The sequence below is a fragment of the Dermacentor albipictus genome, chromosome 1, assembly GCF_038994185.2.
Source record: "Dermacentor albipictus isolate Rhodes 1998 colony chromosome 1, USDA_Dalb.pri_finalv2, whole genome shotgun sequence".
Lineage (NCBI taxonomy): Eukaryota > Metazoa > Arthropoda > Arachnida > Ixodida > Ixodidae > Dermacentor > Dermacentor albipictus.
In genome coordinates, this window is record NC_091821.1 from 343,937,074 (window position 1) to 343,952,099 (window position 15,026).

The 15,026-nt window shown below is 42.8% G+C and overlaps 1 protein-coding gene across 12 annotated transcripts in view; it reads right to left on the reverse strand.

The window, feature by feature from the left end:
- Positions 1 to 15,026, reverse strand: part of LOC135909078 (gonadotropin-releasing hormone receptor-like) — a 538,207-nt gene that overhangs the window by 511,735 nt on the left and 11,446 nt on the right. For 10 of the 12 annotated variants that reach the window (XR_011511342.1, XR_011511341.1, XM_070531758.1 and 7 more), the window contains exon 2: positions 13,653 to 13,804. The exons of the other annotated variants lie outside the window; for them this stretch is intronic. The gene's annotated coding sequence lies outside the window, so the exon portion shown is untranslated. The remainder of the gene's footprint in view (positions 1 to 13,652; positions 13,805 to 15,026) is intronic. 12 annotated transcript variants of the gene reach the window in all.

Here is a 15,026-nt window from a genome sequence, read left to right on the forward strand (position 1 = left end):
GTAGTTCATGGCTCAACAAGACAAAATGAACTTCTTGACTTTGTGTATTAGTTCAGATCTTTTTGATAAGCTGTCCGAGTGTGAAATTACTGAAAGAATTTCAGATCACAAGGCAGTGTTAATATCCCTAAACTGCACAGTCTGTAAACCGCGTGCCGAAATTCAAAATGTTTTCGACTTTAATCGCTCTGACGACGCATCTGTTCTTGAAGTTTTATCCGAACGTTTCGAATCGTTTTGCACACTCAGTAAATGTTGTGACGTGAATACACTGGTTCGCCAATTTGAAAACATTACAAAGCTATCTGTTCAACGCTTTGTTCCATTAAAAAGTAAGAAAGAAATCGTGTTATCCCTTGGATGACTAGAGAAATTTGGCTATTATCACGCCACGTTAGAAGACTGAGTCGTTCAAAACAAAGTAATGACCCAGGTGCAGTTGCTAGATTCACATCTGCCAAAGAGGAACTAAATTCGAAAATGAATATGGCCAAAGATTTTTCTTTCATGTCGAGCTGCCAGGATTGATAAGAAGTAATCCTCGGAAGTTCTGGCGTTCTGTCATGCCTACTACTGATTCTTCATCTTCATTTACTATCAATGATCAAAGTGTAAACGATCCTGCACGCATCTCTAATGCGTTCAATGAATATTTCCATTCTGTTTACACAAACGATTATCATGTCTAACCTGCTTTTGATAATGATTCAGATTTTTCTATTTCCGACATTGCAGTTAATGTTAATGACATCGATAATTTGATTTAAAATTGAGACACAAGAAAGTCTAGTGGCTCTGATGGTATTCCTAATTTGTTTTTACTTCGCTATTCACAATAGACATCACGCTACATTGAAATTATATTCAATAAGTCTCTAGAAACAGTGATCGTTCCTTCATCATGGAAACTTGCAAAAGTAGTACCCTTGCATAAAACAGGTAACAAAACAAACGTAACGAATTACAGACCAATTTTTTTAACTTCCTAATCGTGCAAAATGCTGGGACATATTATTTACAAATACATAATAGATTTTCTGGAGTCGAACAACATTCTAACTAATGTTCAGCATGGCTTTAGACGTGGTTTCAGTAATATCACGCAGTTAGCCCACTTCACCTATAACATTGCTTATCAATTCGATCTCGGTAAACAGATTGACACTATTTTCATTGATTTTCTGAAGCTTTCGATTCATTACTTCATTCTCACCTCTTGTAAAAATTAAATGCGATACTAAAAGATTCCTGTCTGGTCAATTGGATTGCAAGTTTCTTTTCTAACGAGTTCCAATACGTCGACTTTAGTTCTGCAACGTCATCCATACTTGAAGTATTCTGTGGGGTTCCTCGAGGATCCGTCCTGTATCCTTTATTGTTTTTAATTTATGTCAATGACCTCCAGAAAATGCTTCTTCCATAATTCGTCTTTATGCTGATGATTGCGTCTTATACGACGTGATTGACTCTGCGACTAGTTATACGCGACTGAATGATTCTTTTGTCTCTTTCGGTGCTTGGTGCGAAAAATGGTAAATGAACATTAATTTTAAGAAAACTGTTGTTTTGTCCTTCACGAAAAGAGCAGCACCTGTAACGGTGACATATTTCTTGAATCGATCATCTTTGACCACGGTTCGACAATACAAATACCTTGGCGTAACAATTACTCACAATCTCTCATGGACTACACACATTGACCAAACATGTTGAAAGGCCCTAAAACAATTTGGATACCTACGTTGCACTATGCAAAAGGCTCTCAAGGCAACTAAACTCTTAATGTATAAAACTCTTGTTCACCTCGTTATCGACTACGCCGCCACAGTCTGGTTACCCCATAACCAAAATAACATAATCAAACTAGAAGCAGTTCAGAAAAAAAGCCGTCCGTTTCATTTTTCACCGGTATGACGGCTATTTTTCACCCTCGTTTAGCATCCCTACGCTGAAACTAACATTAATTTCAGTACGTCATGATGTGGAATCATTAAAATCTTTGCACAACATAATTAACGAGTCCTATCATACTTCAAACACAGCTTGCATATCTTTCACCAAGCCTTCTTGTACGTTTAACTTCCACAACCTTAATCTTAACCCTCTCTATGCCCGTACAAATACTTTCAAGTACACCTTCTTTACCCGCACTCTAGAAGTATCTAATTCCTTACCTGGCTGCCTTCGTTCCCTCCCGATAAGCTAATTCGAAAGTGCTCTCTATGACAACCAGTATGTGTAACTACTTAAATTAGGTTTTGTTCATACTTTATGTGTATGCATTCCGCTGTTTCGCTGCTTTTAAGAATCGATGAAAACGATTTCCCAGTTCTTTCACTGTCGTGCAAATGCTGTAAGAGTCATTGTTGATTTCATTTTATTTTTTGTTCGGCACTGTTTTGACCCACTCCTGCAATAGCCCTCCTATGGGGCTGCAGTATGTACAAATAAAGAAATAAATGACGCATTGTTTCTGACCACCGCGGTGAAAAACGACTGTTTCTTACAACAATGCAGGTAGTTGCTTCTGAGGGAGGTGACCCATGAAGCTTGGATCATTTGCTTTGCTCAGCCACTGCTGCATGTTAGTATGGCGATCCCGCCATGCATGTGGATGTAGTTCTTAGGTTTGTGAACGCCTAATGCTTTCTCGTAACTGAAGGCACTCTTTGCGCGAAACTGCCCTCGATCAATTCACCAGAGGAAGGCATAGAAAAACAATCAGCGAATGCAGTGATGGTAAGCAGTGACAAACAGCCAACGCGCGCGAGAATGTTTGCGTGATGGAAGACTGCGCTGTGTATGTCGCGTCCTAAAAGTGTGCAACGAACCGAGAAAACGACGTTATAGTTATAGTGAATGAGGTTTACCTAACCATGTGATGCAGTGCCTGGCGTTTTCGAGATTTGCCTGCGGTTTACGCAGCAAGTGAGTTACCAGCCAAGAGCATAACTGGCGAAACGATGGGAAAGTCCGAACAGGGGCCTCGTACATGCCTGGTGAATACACTTGTGTTTACCAAGCGTTTCTGTCGTTACTCCAGGTACTTCAGGCAACCGATATTTCTTTTCTGCGGAGTTCGCGTTCACAGAGTTCGCTAATACGAAGGACAGGTGCCGCAAACACAAACAAGCGTTCTCTGCTGCATCCGCGGTTTTCATGGGCTGTTTTCTGATCCAAATTTATGTTTACCGACGGTAGTGATCAATAAGACAGAGAATTAAACGAAAGTCTGACCCCGCCCAACGCGTTTCGCAGCGCATCACGGATGCTGTCATCCAAAAACAACAAGCGTCGTTGAACGGGCCATTAATGTCGTTATCATTCGTCGCAACTGGTCATTTCTACTACTGCTATTAAGTGTGGCACTTGAAACTTTATTCGGAAACGTTTAAATGTAGGAGCATCTTGACTGTTCTTAAAGGACCCCTCACCAGGTTCAATATAAAAGTTTTGTCCCCTACCCTGGATATTTGTTTTAACTGCGAGAAAAAACGAGGACACGTCAACTGTTTATTTTTGGTAAGCAAGCAACATACACATTTCGCAACCTATACACATGTCCGCGTGGTCACTCGCACATGTGTCAATAAACATAAAAACGTAAAAGATATCTGCTAGGTAACTGTGTAGACAAAGGCTGCCGCAAACTATCACCAAAATAGCCATGAACTATTCTTACATTATCATCAAAAGAGGGAGAGATAACATAAGAAAGAATAGAGCACAGGAAGTAAAAACAGGAACAGACCGCGAGCATGTGAAGGAAACGGATATGGCACTTAACGATAAACCAGAGTAAAGGCGAAGGATGAGGGCATAAAATCATTTGAAAAAAGCAAAGAGGCAAAAAAATCATAACGGGGAATATCACACCGCTCAACAAATGTGGCAGTGACGTCATGAAAGCATAAAGGCTCAAAATATGGTTTACTGAGAACAACCATAGAAGTGGGGGTGACGGTGACGGAATTTACAAACGTGCTTACGTAAAACTTGAAACCTTGTGAAAAACGCTCGGCCGCAGTCGCAGCACAAAATACCTACGACGAACAAAACCAAAAGACAAAAACAAAACAAAAACTTTAGACAGCCAAAAGGAATATTTTACAAGGTATATTCCAGAAAATCGACTTCTTCTGGTAACGAGACAGATAGCGTGCTGATATATTTATCGCCATCCTTTAATATGTAGGACACCTGGACACCTCCCTTTCAGTCTGATCCCTCAAACGAAACAGGAACGTCGTGTTATTAAAAATTGGCTTACAAGGGTTGTTTCTTCCGCCCTCCTCTTTTCTTGTGCATCTGTCACAGTGTAGGTCGAAAGTGCCCGGTGTTTGACTGGTGTTCCCGTGCCCTTTCACTGAAACACCTGCCCGTCTGTCGAATATAAATGTCACATGTCAAGGAAATAGCATATACTACCCCACAAACACAATCTGTGAAGTGCGTTTTGTGCACGGTTGAACACTGAGGCCTACTCTTGCGTGTTTCTTTCGCGTGTCCCTGTTTTTTCGCGCAGTTAACAGAAACGTCTAACGCTATGAACCAACTAACTCCCCAGAACGTCCTACCCACCCTGGAACTTGTAAAGCGACCTCCAGGGCATGTCCTACCCCTTTTTATTGCGATAACAATTATACAGCATGGACACTCCAGGCGCATTTCTGCCGTCGTCGTCGCCTTGCGGTTCCGTGTAAAGTCCAAGGGCGCGCCGTGTGCTGCATGCGCGAGTGAAAGCGGGCCAGGGTGAGCCGGCAATCGCGGCTCCAACTCGCGCACGCAAGCGAGGAAAACGGGGAGGAAGCTCGCCGTCTTCCGTCGCACGCAAGGATAAGGGGGGAAGGGTAGGGAAGGGCGGCGAGTTCTACTCCGGGCGGCTGAGAGTGTGGTTCCTATCGACAAAAGCAGCGCAGGCTTTGGTTTTAAACTTCATTCTCCTGGCATTCTCGCCCTGCATCCTAAAACAATACTTATGGACTGAAAGCTAATTTCAGTACAGGAAAAAAATCGGTACGGCGGCGATGCTCCGCTCAAAATGGGAAAAAGAACTTGTGGATCAACGACAAGGTTGTACGTATAAAACTGCAAGAACGGAAATAATAATATTCGATCAAAGCATTGCTCCCTTTCGCCGAAGGCCAGCGGAGCGCGTCGTTAAAACGGCTCCTCTAGCTTGACAAACGGCCAGTGTTAGTGGCGGCATTTTAAAGCTGTTTACACGTTTTATAAAACGCAATGCACCGCATGATGCATGAGACATGATGCGATCATAATGATCTTTCTGCAACCCTGCGTGAAAAATGGATACAACCAACCGAAGCTGTCTTTATTTATTTCTACTTCTTGCACAATCTTTCGCTTTTCCTCTTTTCTCCTTTTCTACGCCCGCTCGGCCCTGCAAGCGCTACCTGCACTCATTGAGCCGTCAAGGCTTCCACTTAGCAGTATTAATACTGGCCACAATTTCCTGGCATCGTCTACGAGAGCCACAATGCTCGCGCAATTAACTTCTTGACATTGTGCAATTTAAGGAAGTTAGTATCCACCGACACAGAAGATATCTGTGTTTAAGAGGGTCATAATGAACGAAGAGCGCGCTCAAAGCAAATTTTTCATTTTTATGGCAATAGTGAAAGCGCTTCTGCCTATCTTTTCGTTATACTTTTTTGAAAGTGGTGACCAGCATTAAGAAAATGTGTACAGTGAATACACCATTAATATATAGGCTCCATTACTTTTTTTTCTTTCTTTTTCTTGCTAGAACCTTCTTGAATGCTCTCGTGAGTGGAGCTTTGCTTTTCCTGCTCCGGCAGCTTCTACCTTCAAAATGCATTTCCTGCTCGTCATTGCAATCATCCTACTATCTTCACTTTTTTTTGCGGGATTCGCTGAATTACGAGGTTCAGCAAACTGTAGCCGAAAACAAAAGTACGAGTCAAGCTGACGCCCAGTTATAGCGGTGTAAAGCTTAACTTTTGCCACGTCACTGCCACTCTGTTTTTGTATTAGCAGTGTAACTGGGGCGGGAAGCTTGGACGCGCTTTCTTCGTGCTACTTTAATTGACAGCTAAATGGGAACGAACGTACAGCACCTAAAGGAAGGCTATGCATACAAGCTACACTTTCGGAACACGAACACGAAGGCCGGAATATTGAGCGATAAAATTATAAACTTGAGAACGTCTCCTGAAGGGCGAATAAAAAATAATAATCTACAATGTAGTGAAAAACTCAAAGTGGCCTTTAACCGCAATGTGAAAACAAGTATGTTAGGCAAGTTCAAGCCCACGCTTTGAAGTTACGTCACTATCAACATGCTAAGGTAGATTGCCGCTTCAGTTACCATCTCTTTTTTTTAAGGCAAAATCAATTTAAAAAGGTAGTTAAGAAGAAAGCATGACGTACAACATGTCTGAGGGGCAGCCTTCCGTAAAATTGAAGCTGGGAGTTGTTTAATAAGCGGATTTTCATGCAAATGAGCTTGGTCTCCAGCGAGAGAAAAAGAAACTGTAATAAATGTCTATCATTAGGATGCCTTGCGCTATACCGCTTATTCTTCAACTCACAGTGGCAGAGATCGAAAGAAGCAAGAGTAGAAAATTAAGAGTAAGATTACCAAAAGCTAAGCCGCGTTAATTTTTCTTTCAGTAAGCCCCAGAAGGTCACTGAATTTCGGCCAGCGACGTTCAATATAACCTGTGGCAATAGTTATTAGCCTTCCGATGGGCTCTCACACACTACTTGAGCTTCGTGCATGAACGGCCTTTCCACTTCCGCTTACACCTCGACCGAAACAATTTCATGCCCTTGGGCAGCGTGACTTGTCTGTCGCGTGCTTCTTACCTTATCTTTAATTATACTTAATCACGCTCCAGCAGCTCGCCATTCTGAACCTTTGCATATTTGGATATTAGCAAGGTCAAGATCAGTGATTGAACTTCACCGTCTCTGTTAAACGTCGCTAATGGGAACGCGAAACAGAGCCCTTGTGATTTTGTGCCCTATACCGCCAACATCAAATGGCGCCTCCAGCACTGTTCCCTGTGAATACGGTGATTATGTATCCACTAACCTCGTTTAACTATCCCTCAATCCTATCCCTCCTAGTTTGCGTGAAAATACACTGGCTTCGTTATACGCTATCGAACAATATTTCACACTTCAAATGTGCTTTAAGCAGCTCTCGGTTTCTGTCTTGTTCTGTTGTAGCTTTGTTGCTCTGAAGAATTGAGTACGTCGGCTACTCAATTTCTTTTTGTTATACAGTAAGCAAAACAAAAAACACGCTATAATGCTAAAATCAGTAAGTGATTGAAAACAATGCCTAGAAAATTAATAAATATAACAATGCCGTACTGTAGTTCAAGTCAGCGAGCCATGGGTTCAAAAGGAAAAACATCGGTGCATCCCACGCATACTTGGGAATGGGTGATAAGCAATGGTTGTTGTTGTTGTTGTTGTTGTTGTTGTTGTTGTTGTTGTTGTTGTTGTTGTTGTTGTTGTTGTTGTTGTTGTTGTTGTTGTTGTTGTTGTTGTTGTTGTTGTTGTTGTTGTTGTTGTTGTTGTTGTTGTTCCGAAACATGGCTCGTACCCACAGGGGGGGGGGGGGGGATTAGCCACACTTCTGGAAATGTCTTCACTTCATTCTCCTTCTTCACGTCTGCAGGTTCACGTAACCTGAGCCAAGGACATTGAAAAAGTGGTTAACCGCAGCTGAGTGAAACCAACGACATATGGTTTGCCGTCATGAGGCGCTCCTCAAGATATGTTTATATTCCGCTTAATTAGTTAAGTAACTGACATGAGTTATTCAAAAATTTTAATATTCACTTTAGGGCCAAGTGCGCTTCGTTACGTTGCAGAAGTGGTTCAGAAACGACCGATCCAATTTTATGTGCCGATGCCTAGAGCCGCACCGCCCACTTCACCGTGGTCTGCGCGCTCGATTCTTTCATTCAAAGCAGGATTGAGGGCGCCGCAATACGATAGCGCGTGAGCGTAGTCGCGTGGTTTTATTTCATATTTCGCGGGCTTTCATTAAACGCCGAAAAAAATTACGGCGCAACATGTGCGTTGCCACATATAATCAGATCTGTTGTTTCTAAATCCCTTCTACCACATAACAAAACGTACTGGGCCCTAAAGTAAATATTAAAGATGTTGCATAGCTGATCTCAGTTAACTAGTTAAACGGAACATAAAACCCTAAGAAGCGCCATGTGACGGCCAACCATATGCCACTGGTTTCATTCAGCTGCGGCTTACCACATTTTTTTTTTAAATCGTTGGTTCAAGTTACGTGAAACACACAAACTGTAGCCATTTCTAACAATAAACATTTTCGCGAAGCCTTAGCTAACATTACATAAATATTGGAAATCTCATTGTGGAATAATGACACTCACTGCCACTCTCCTCTCTAATGCCACATGAGACCGAGGGTACGTGAATAAATAAGTATACCTTAACGCTTCTCGCTTAATGTACGCTATGGTTCCTTTTGTTTACTCACTTTCTTCTTGATACCTAAACAGCGCAAGGGAAGGCTATACGGGGGAAAACGAAGGACGCAACAGAAGAGCACATGCTGAAGGGCAGGCGCCATGAATTCATACCGACTCGCTGAATCTCACGATTTCTGCGGTTTCTTCCTTAACACTCGGCTGCTTCTATAGCCGACTGCTTCACTGTTCTGCAGCTCAACGCCCCTCCCTCCGTGCAGGTTGCAGTCTCGTTTTGTTCCCTTTATTCTTTTTTTTCTCCACAATCAGCTGCTTTTGTTGCCGACTTCACACTTCCTGCTCCCTATTTCTGGTATCTAAATCTGGCAGTATACTCAGTGGGACGTACCCATTCTGGGGGATCGGCCAAGAGTTTTTACATACCCGCAGAGTTGCAAATACTTAGTGACCCAAGTCGTCTGTTCATGCAGCCACCCAGTGGGAAATACCCAATGACCCAAGTCGTCTATTATTGCAGACAACCATTAGAAAATACCCAGCGACCCAAGTCGTCTATTCATGCAGACAATCATTGGGAAATAACCAGTGACCCAAGTAGTCTATTCATGCAGACAACCTTTGGGAAATACCCAATGTCTCAAGTCGTCTATTCACGCAGACAACTATTGGGAAATACCCATTTACCCAACTCGTCTGTTCGTGCAGACAACCATTGGGAAATACCCACTAAGCTAAGTTCTATATCGGCAAAACAGCAGCAGCGAGCATCGAGCAGCCGCAAAGTGGGAAAGAGAGGAAAATAAAGCTTCGCTTTAAAACTGCTGATGTCGAATCCCACTCAACGTTTTTGTGACTAAACTTTCTAGTACAAAGCGCCGTGATATTAAGCAACGTGTTCAGATTCCTGCATGGGCAACTGAAGCCGAAGCGTGGCGTGCCAACCGCAGCGCCGTTACGCATAGCGCAGCTATATGTAGCGGATGAAGTGTAGTTCCGAGTAGCAAATGCGCCGATTTTGCACCGGTAAGTTTTACGTTCATCTCGGGACACTTAGTATCGCTTAGCATCGAGGAGCTACATTTTCACTGTTTAGAGAAGTGCTTAGAAAATAAGCATGTTTCTCAAGACCACTCTTGTGCGAATATCACCTCAATCTGGCAACACGTGCATAAATGCAGGTGTCGTGATCTATTTATGCGCCGAAAAATGCGTGACGAAAGGTATCTGTCGAGAAGCTCGAACGCTTAACCGCTTTAACTAAGCGCTGAAAGACAAGTAGATACAGCAAACCAACCTCAAAAAGCGAAAAGAAAAAGGGAGTCATGGTGCGTATGTTTACCAAAGTGGCAGAAGATGTCCAATAAATCCAGGCAGTGAGCCGCTTTACAACAGCGGTTCAACGAAAGCAACGCAGCACTTTCCTCTAGTAGTATTTGAACGAACTTTCTTCAACAACAACGTAACGGTAGAAGCAATGTGGACTCCTTACGCACCTTTAGAAATCTGCATTACTGCTACCAATGGGTGCATTTCCTATGGTGCTATTGTTCTTAGTTCACTCAACAACTTGTAACCTGAGGAGATGTCAGCGACAAGTTATTCAAAGAACCTGGAAAGTAAATCGTTCGTTCAAGCCGTGGCGTTCGAGTTTCCGTACGCGTTGTTCACGTTTGCGTGCTAGTGGGTCACACGGGCGCCCGCGACACGGTTTCGCTTTTCGAAGCTGAGATGAGAACCCTGTCCTTTGAGCTTTCGCGACCACCCGCCCACTCTTCAATTTTGTTTGAAAACTTTCTTCGACGTGCCAGAACTGCTCCCGCATGTCGCTTCGCGACTACAGAACTCGTTTCCGTTGTTTTTTTTTTAAACGGGTCAGTTTGCCGAACATCTTTTCTCTGCACGTTCTGAATGTAGTTTCTGAGTGGCACACACTTTCAACTGGATCTCTCAAATGACTACAATGTTCCTAAGGCAGAAACAACGACCAGCCTGAACCATGCGGAATACAAAGAGGATTACCTCAGGCAGTCTGCCACTGAAGTTTCCTTCAGGGTGAGGGTAAGACGAGGCTTTGAAAAAAAAAGGTGGAATGTCTTAAGAGAACTCGGGCACATGGTTTCAGCTTCAAAGTCTCTGTATTTGATAACTTTTTCAACCGTTAAAGCTCACAAACACGCCGAAGAATGCCTGTGCGAATCGCGTGAACTCAACTGACGTGATGTTTAGCGACGTCGCGCTCCACATCCTTTGTCTCCATATCGAGGGATGGTCCTGGGAAAGTGTTCCTGTTTTTCCATGCAAAAACTTGAACGGCCAACTAGCCGCTTTATTCTGGCGTAGCACCAAAAGGAAGCATGCTGCTACAACAATAACAATGAAAAACATTGAAGGATCTTACCATGCGAAAGGGCTGACATAAGCGTTCTTGAGGGCCTTCAGTGCCACCTAGCAATGCCCCCTCTTCGCAGTATTTTTCTTAGTTATTGCTTCTGGTTGCACTAGTAGCACTTGTAGTAGAGCACTTGTAGTAGAGCACTTGTAGTAGTAGTAGTAGTAGTAGTAGTAGTAGTAGTAGTAGTAGTAGTAGTAGTAGTAGTAGTAGTAGTAGTAGTAGTAGTAGCAGCAGTAGCAGTAGCAGTAGTAGTAGAAGTAGTAGTAGTAGTAGTAGTAGTAGTAGTAGTAGTAGTAGTAGTAGTAGTAGTAGTAGTAGTAGTAGTAGTAGTAGTAGTAGTAGTAAAGTGGGGGAAAATCTGCTCGTGGCAGCTTGACCAGCCTCAAATACCCGTAAAACAAAAGGAGAAGCCGAGCGGAAATAGTTTTTCCTAATTGCTTACAATTCAGACAATACAACATACCATACATAAACATCACAGATGATAAAAAACAAAGGTGCATTAAAAAAAGAGTGGGGGGGAGCACGACATCTCAGTGCACTTTCTAACCTTAGATAATGGCGTACAACTCAGAAACGGGAGAAAAAAAGCAAGAATATGAGGAGGATGAGAACAACGCGCAATATCAATTTCATGCACAGTCACATTTAGTAACCGAGGTAGCCTAGAGCGCGACATTTGCGATCCGTAGTTAGTGCGTGATTTTTGTATATGCCATTCTCTGGCTTTCCAGTACATTAGGGAGCTTCGTGTGGCTTCAAGCTAGCCATATAATTCATGTCTCTTAAACTTCTTTCCTGCTCATGCTTATACGCAAGTACTCAACGATACTTTAAAAGGGCCTTTACTTTCGGTGTTTTGAGTTCTTGAAATAAGAATGCTGAAGGGAAATCATATGGTTTGTTACAAATAGAGCGAAGGGTCTTCTTTTGCAGAATGTACAATTTGTGGATATTAGTTTCAGAAGTCGTAACCCAGACAAGACAACAATAATTTAAATGGCTCAGAAAAAGGGACTACGTATTATGTATATTAATAGAACGAGGAAGGTGGTTTAAGTAAGAATGATACCAGTGATTTGTGAGAGCTTACGAGCAAGAAAATCTATATGGCTATGCCAGGTCATGGCATGATCAAAAAGTACACCTAAGGATTCTACAGAACGTACAAGTTCAATTTTAGCGTTGTTCATCATTAAGTCTTCCTCAAATGTAATTGGCAAGCTCTTAGTGCGAAATAACACCGCTTTAGTCTTCTTCGAAATAATAGTCAAACCGTTATCGAGTGACCATGTTCGCAGTTTATTAAGAACTACGTTAGCTCTTGTAATCAATTCGGCAGAGCGTGCAGAGGAAAAAATAACGTAGTGTCATTGGCACAGATTAGACAGCGAGCATCAACGTCAATGTTTACCAGATCGCATACAAAAATATGAATAAGCAGAGCCTCTAAAATACTGCCCTGGGGCACACCTACATCAGTCCACCGAATTTGAGACTTAAAACTATATATTTGTGACAACTGCTGTCTGTGACCTAAAGATGACGTCATGAAGTCAAGCGTAATGTCGCGTATACCATAGCGGTTTAACTTACTAAGTGAGTGACTATGTTGGTACGAGCACAATATGATGCCGGATTTCCCACGACTATGTAAATTGTTAAATGAATGAAGGGTAGTGAAATATTTCTGCTCTATAGCAGTTCGCAGCCAAAGGCAGGCCAGTCAATTGCAATTAAATACTAATAATGAACAAATTGAAAAAGTGTAATATATGTCACATTCCTCATAGTACAACATGTGAACTGCAGAAAATCGTCTTCTAGTGTTCACAGACACTGCACATATAGTCTCTTCAAACTAAACAATAAAGAAAAAAATGAGTTTTGTGCGCAGTCTACGCGGGCGAACATGAACGCGATAAATTGCAGGCTAAAGCACGCTGTGACTGAAATACAAATTTCAATTTCTGACATGATTTGCTTAAAGCTGTGCAAATTAGCGAAATTATGTACGCCGTAAAATCATATAACGCCTAAAACTTCACTTGAGGCTGAAAAAGTTCAAATTCCCCAAGAAGGGAGCCATGGCTGAACAAGAAGTGACTACAAGACAGCTACCGCAGCACTCGATACTTCTCGCAGATGGCGCTAACTGCGACAGCAGTTAAAAAAATGCTTTCTTGGGCGAGCTGATTCATCAGGAAGAAGTAAAAGTCTGAACTCTAGAAGATGAGGCCGGAGACACGGAGCGCCTGTCATGTGCTTCCTGTATGTGGATGTGCTCGTCTTCTTGCGTTGGTATTTTTACTTCTTGGCATCTGAAATCTCGAAACTGAGCTCGCTGTGTCCGTTCTACGTTTCCGTCCTCAGAGCAGTGTCGTGTGTGAATGCATCCTGAAGTGCAAAGCAAATAATAGTGCAGCTTACGAGGACAGCTCAGTCTTTATCGCAAGGAAGGAGCTGCTTTTGAAAAGGAATCGCCATTGTCTGAGGACAAAGCAAGCAATTTGTTCGACAGTGTGCGCTGTGCCGGCCTGCTGTCCCTGCAGCAAACGAGTTCAGAGCCGGAGGAACCGCTGAAGCCTGCTTGTTCCTAATGTGCGCGTTGGGAAAGTTCACAACATGTGTGGTGTCAGCTACTTTTAAACAATGCATACCGAAAATAGCCTGGTTGAAAAAGTAAGCAAGGGATACCGAATGAAAATTCTTAACGTTAACAAAAAAATACTACTAGCATAGTGTTCGCAAAAAAAAAGACTCACCATGGCTGTAGCTATCCTTTCACTTACTTTTGATTGGATTGCTGTGTCTGTAAGCGTTTATGAGGCCACGCGAGCATGCGTTACTGTGGGCCAGCCATAGGGGCGACGTCATGTTGATCCGGAGGACACACGCTCAAGAAGCGCTTTCTTGCAACAGCCTCTTTTCTGTCACGTTCATACTGCACAATGAAAAGTGTTTTTTTTTCCTTTCTCAAGCAAGCACATTAGCTCGTTTGTAGCGGCAACCTGCGAAAGTTTTAGTCTAAACATTTATTATTTTGTAGCATAACATGATACAGAAAACGACTTCCTGAACAGGAGATGACCGATGGTGAGCTATGTTATAGAGAAGTCGCTTTACAATACAATTTTATTAGTCATAAATACATGGAGATGGAGGGGGTGGGGTAAAAACGCAGCAGAAGCGAACTTACTGCTAATCATGCTGTTGACTGATTTGGGGGCTGCGAAACTAATACACGTGTGTAACGAAGCTAGCACTTATATTTTTTTATAATTTTGTTGAAACGTTTGTATAGAACAAATATTTCTTTCTTATTTATTATTCCCATAACATTGGAGGATATTGAGCAAGTGAGCCAGAGGAGCGGCTTGAAATTCCCCTAACCCTCCGATTTTCCACCGTATCTTTATAACCCAGCAGGTCCCGCATTCGCAAAAGTCACTTAAGCTGCAATTGTCCGTAAAAGCAATTCCAGTGAAACCTGATGTTGGGCATATTGTGTGGAAAGGCGGCCAGCCAAGCACAAAGAGAAATTACGAAGGAAAGGCTCTGTGAATACGGTCCCAGATCGGCAGAAATAAACAGTGCTTAGTTATCATTTTGTGTGGGACTTCTATCCGTTCTATCCACTGAACTCTATCCGTTCTGTGGGCGTTTTCTTTCCGGTTTTCTTCTCTCGTTTTTTTTTTTACCATATTGGGCTGCACTTAAGGTACCTACGTATTTGGTGACAGTATGTGACTCTTACGCTATCCGTTACGCCTGAGAACGTGCATGCTTTGCGTCGGTTCTCTGTGAACTCCGCTGTGCCCCACTTCTGACAGAATGCACTTGCTTAGAATTCATCCGCATGAAGCAAACAAATCACACACGCACAGGCAAAAATCCAGCTTGTAAGCTGGGTGGCTACCCAGCTCGAATTCACATAGTGCACAGTTCCTTGACTTTGAACTGGCACAGCGGCTCTGCTCAAAAGACCGTGTTACCACATTCTTGAACGCAACGCATCCTTGGCATTCCACGTGGTGCCCATTGTTTCGCGCGCCACGACACAAAGTGTCTGCACTCGAGTGTGATGAAGGCCTGAAAACAGCATTCGGTAGGAAACTGAACGAGAGAGCCCAGCACCAGGGTCGACGAGGCAAAACTGAGGCGCA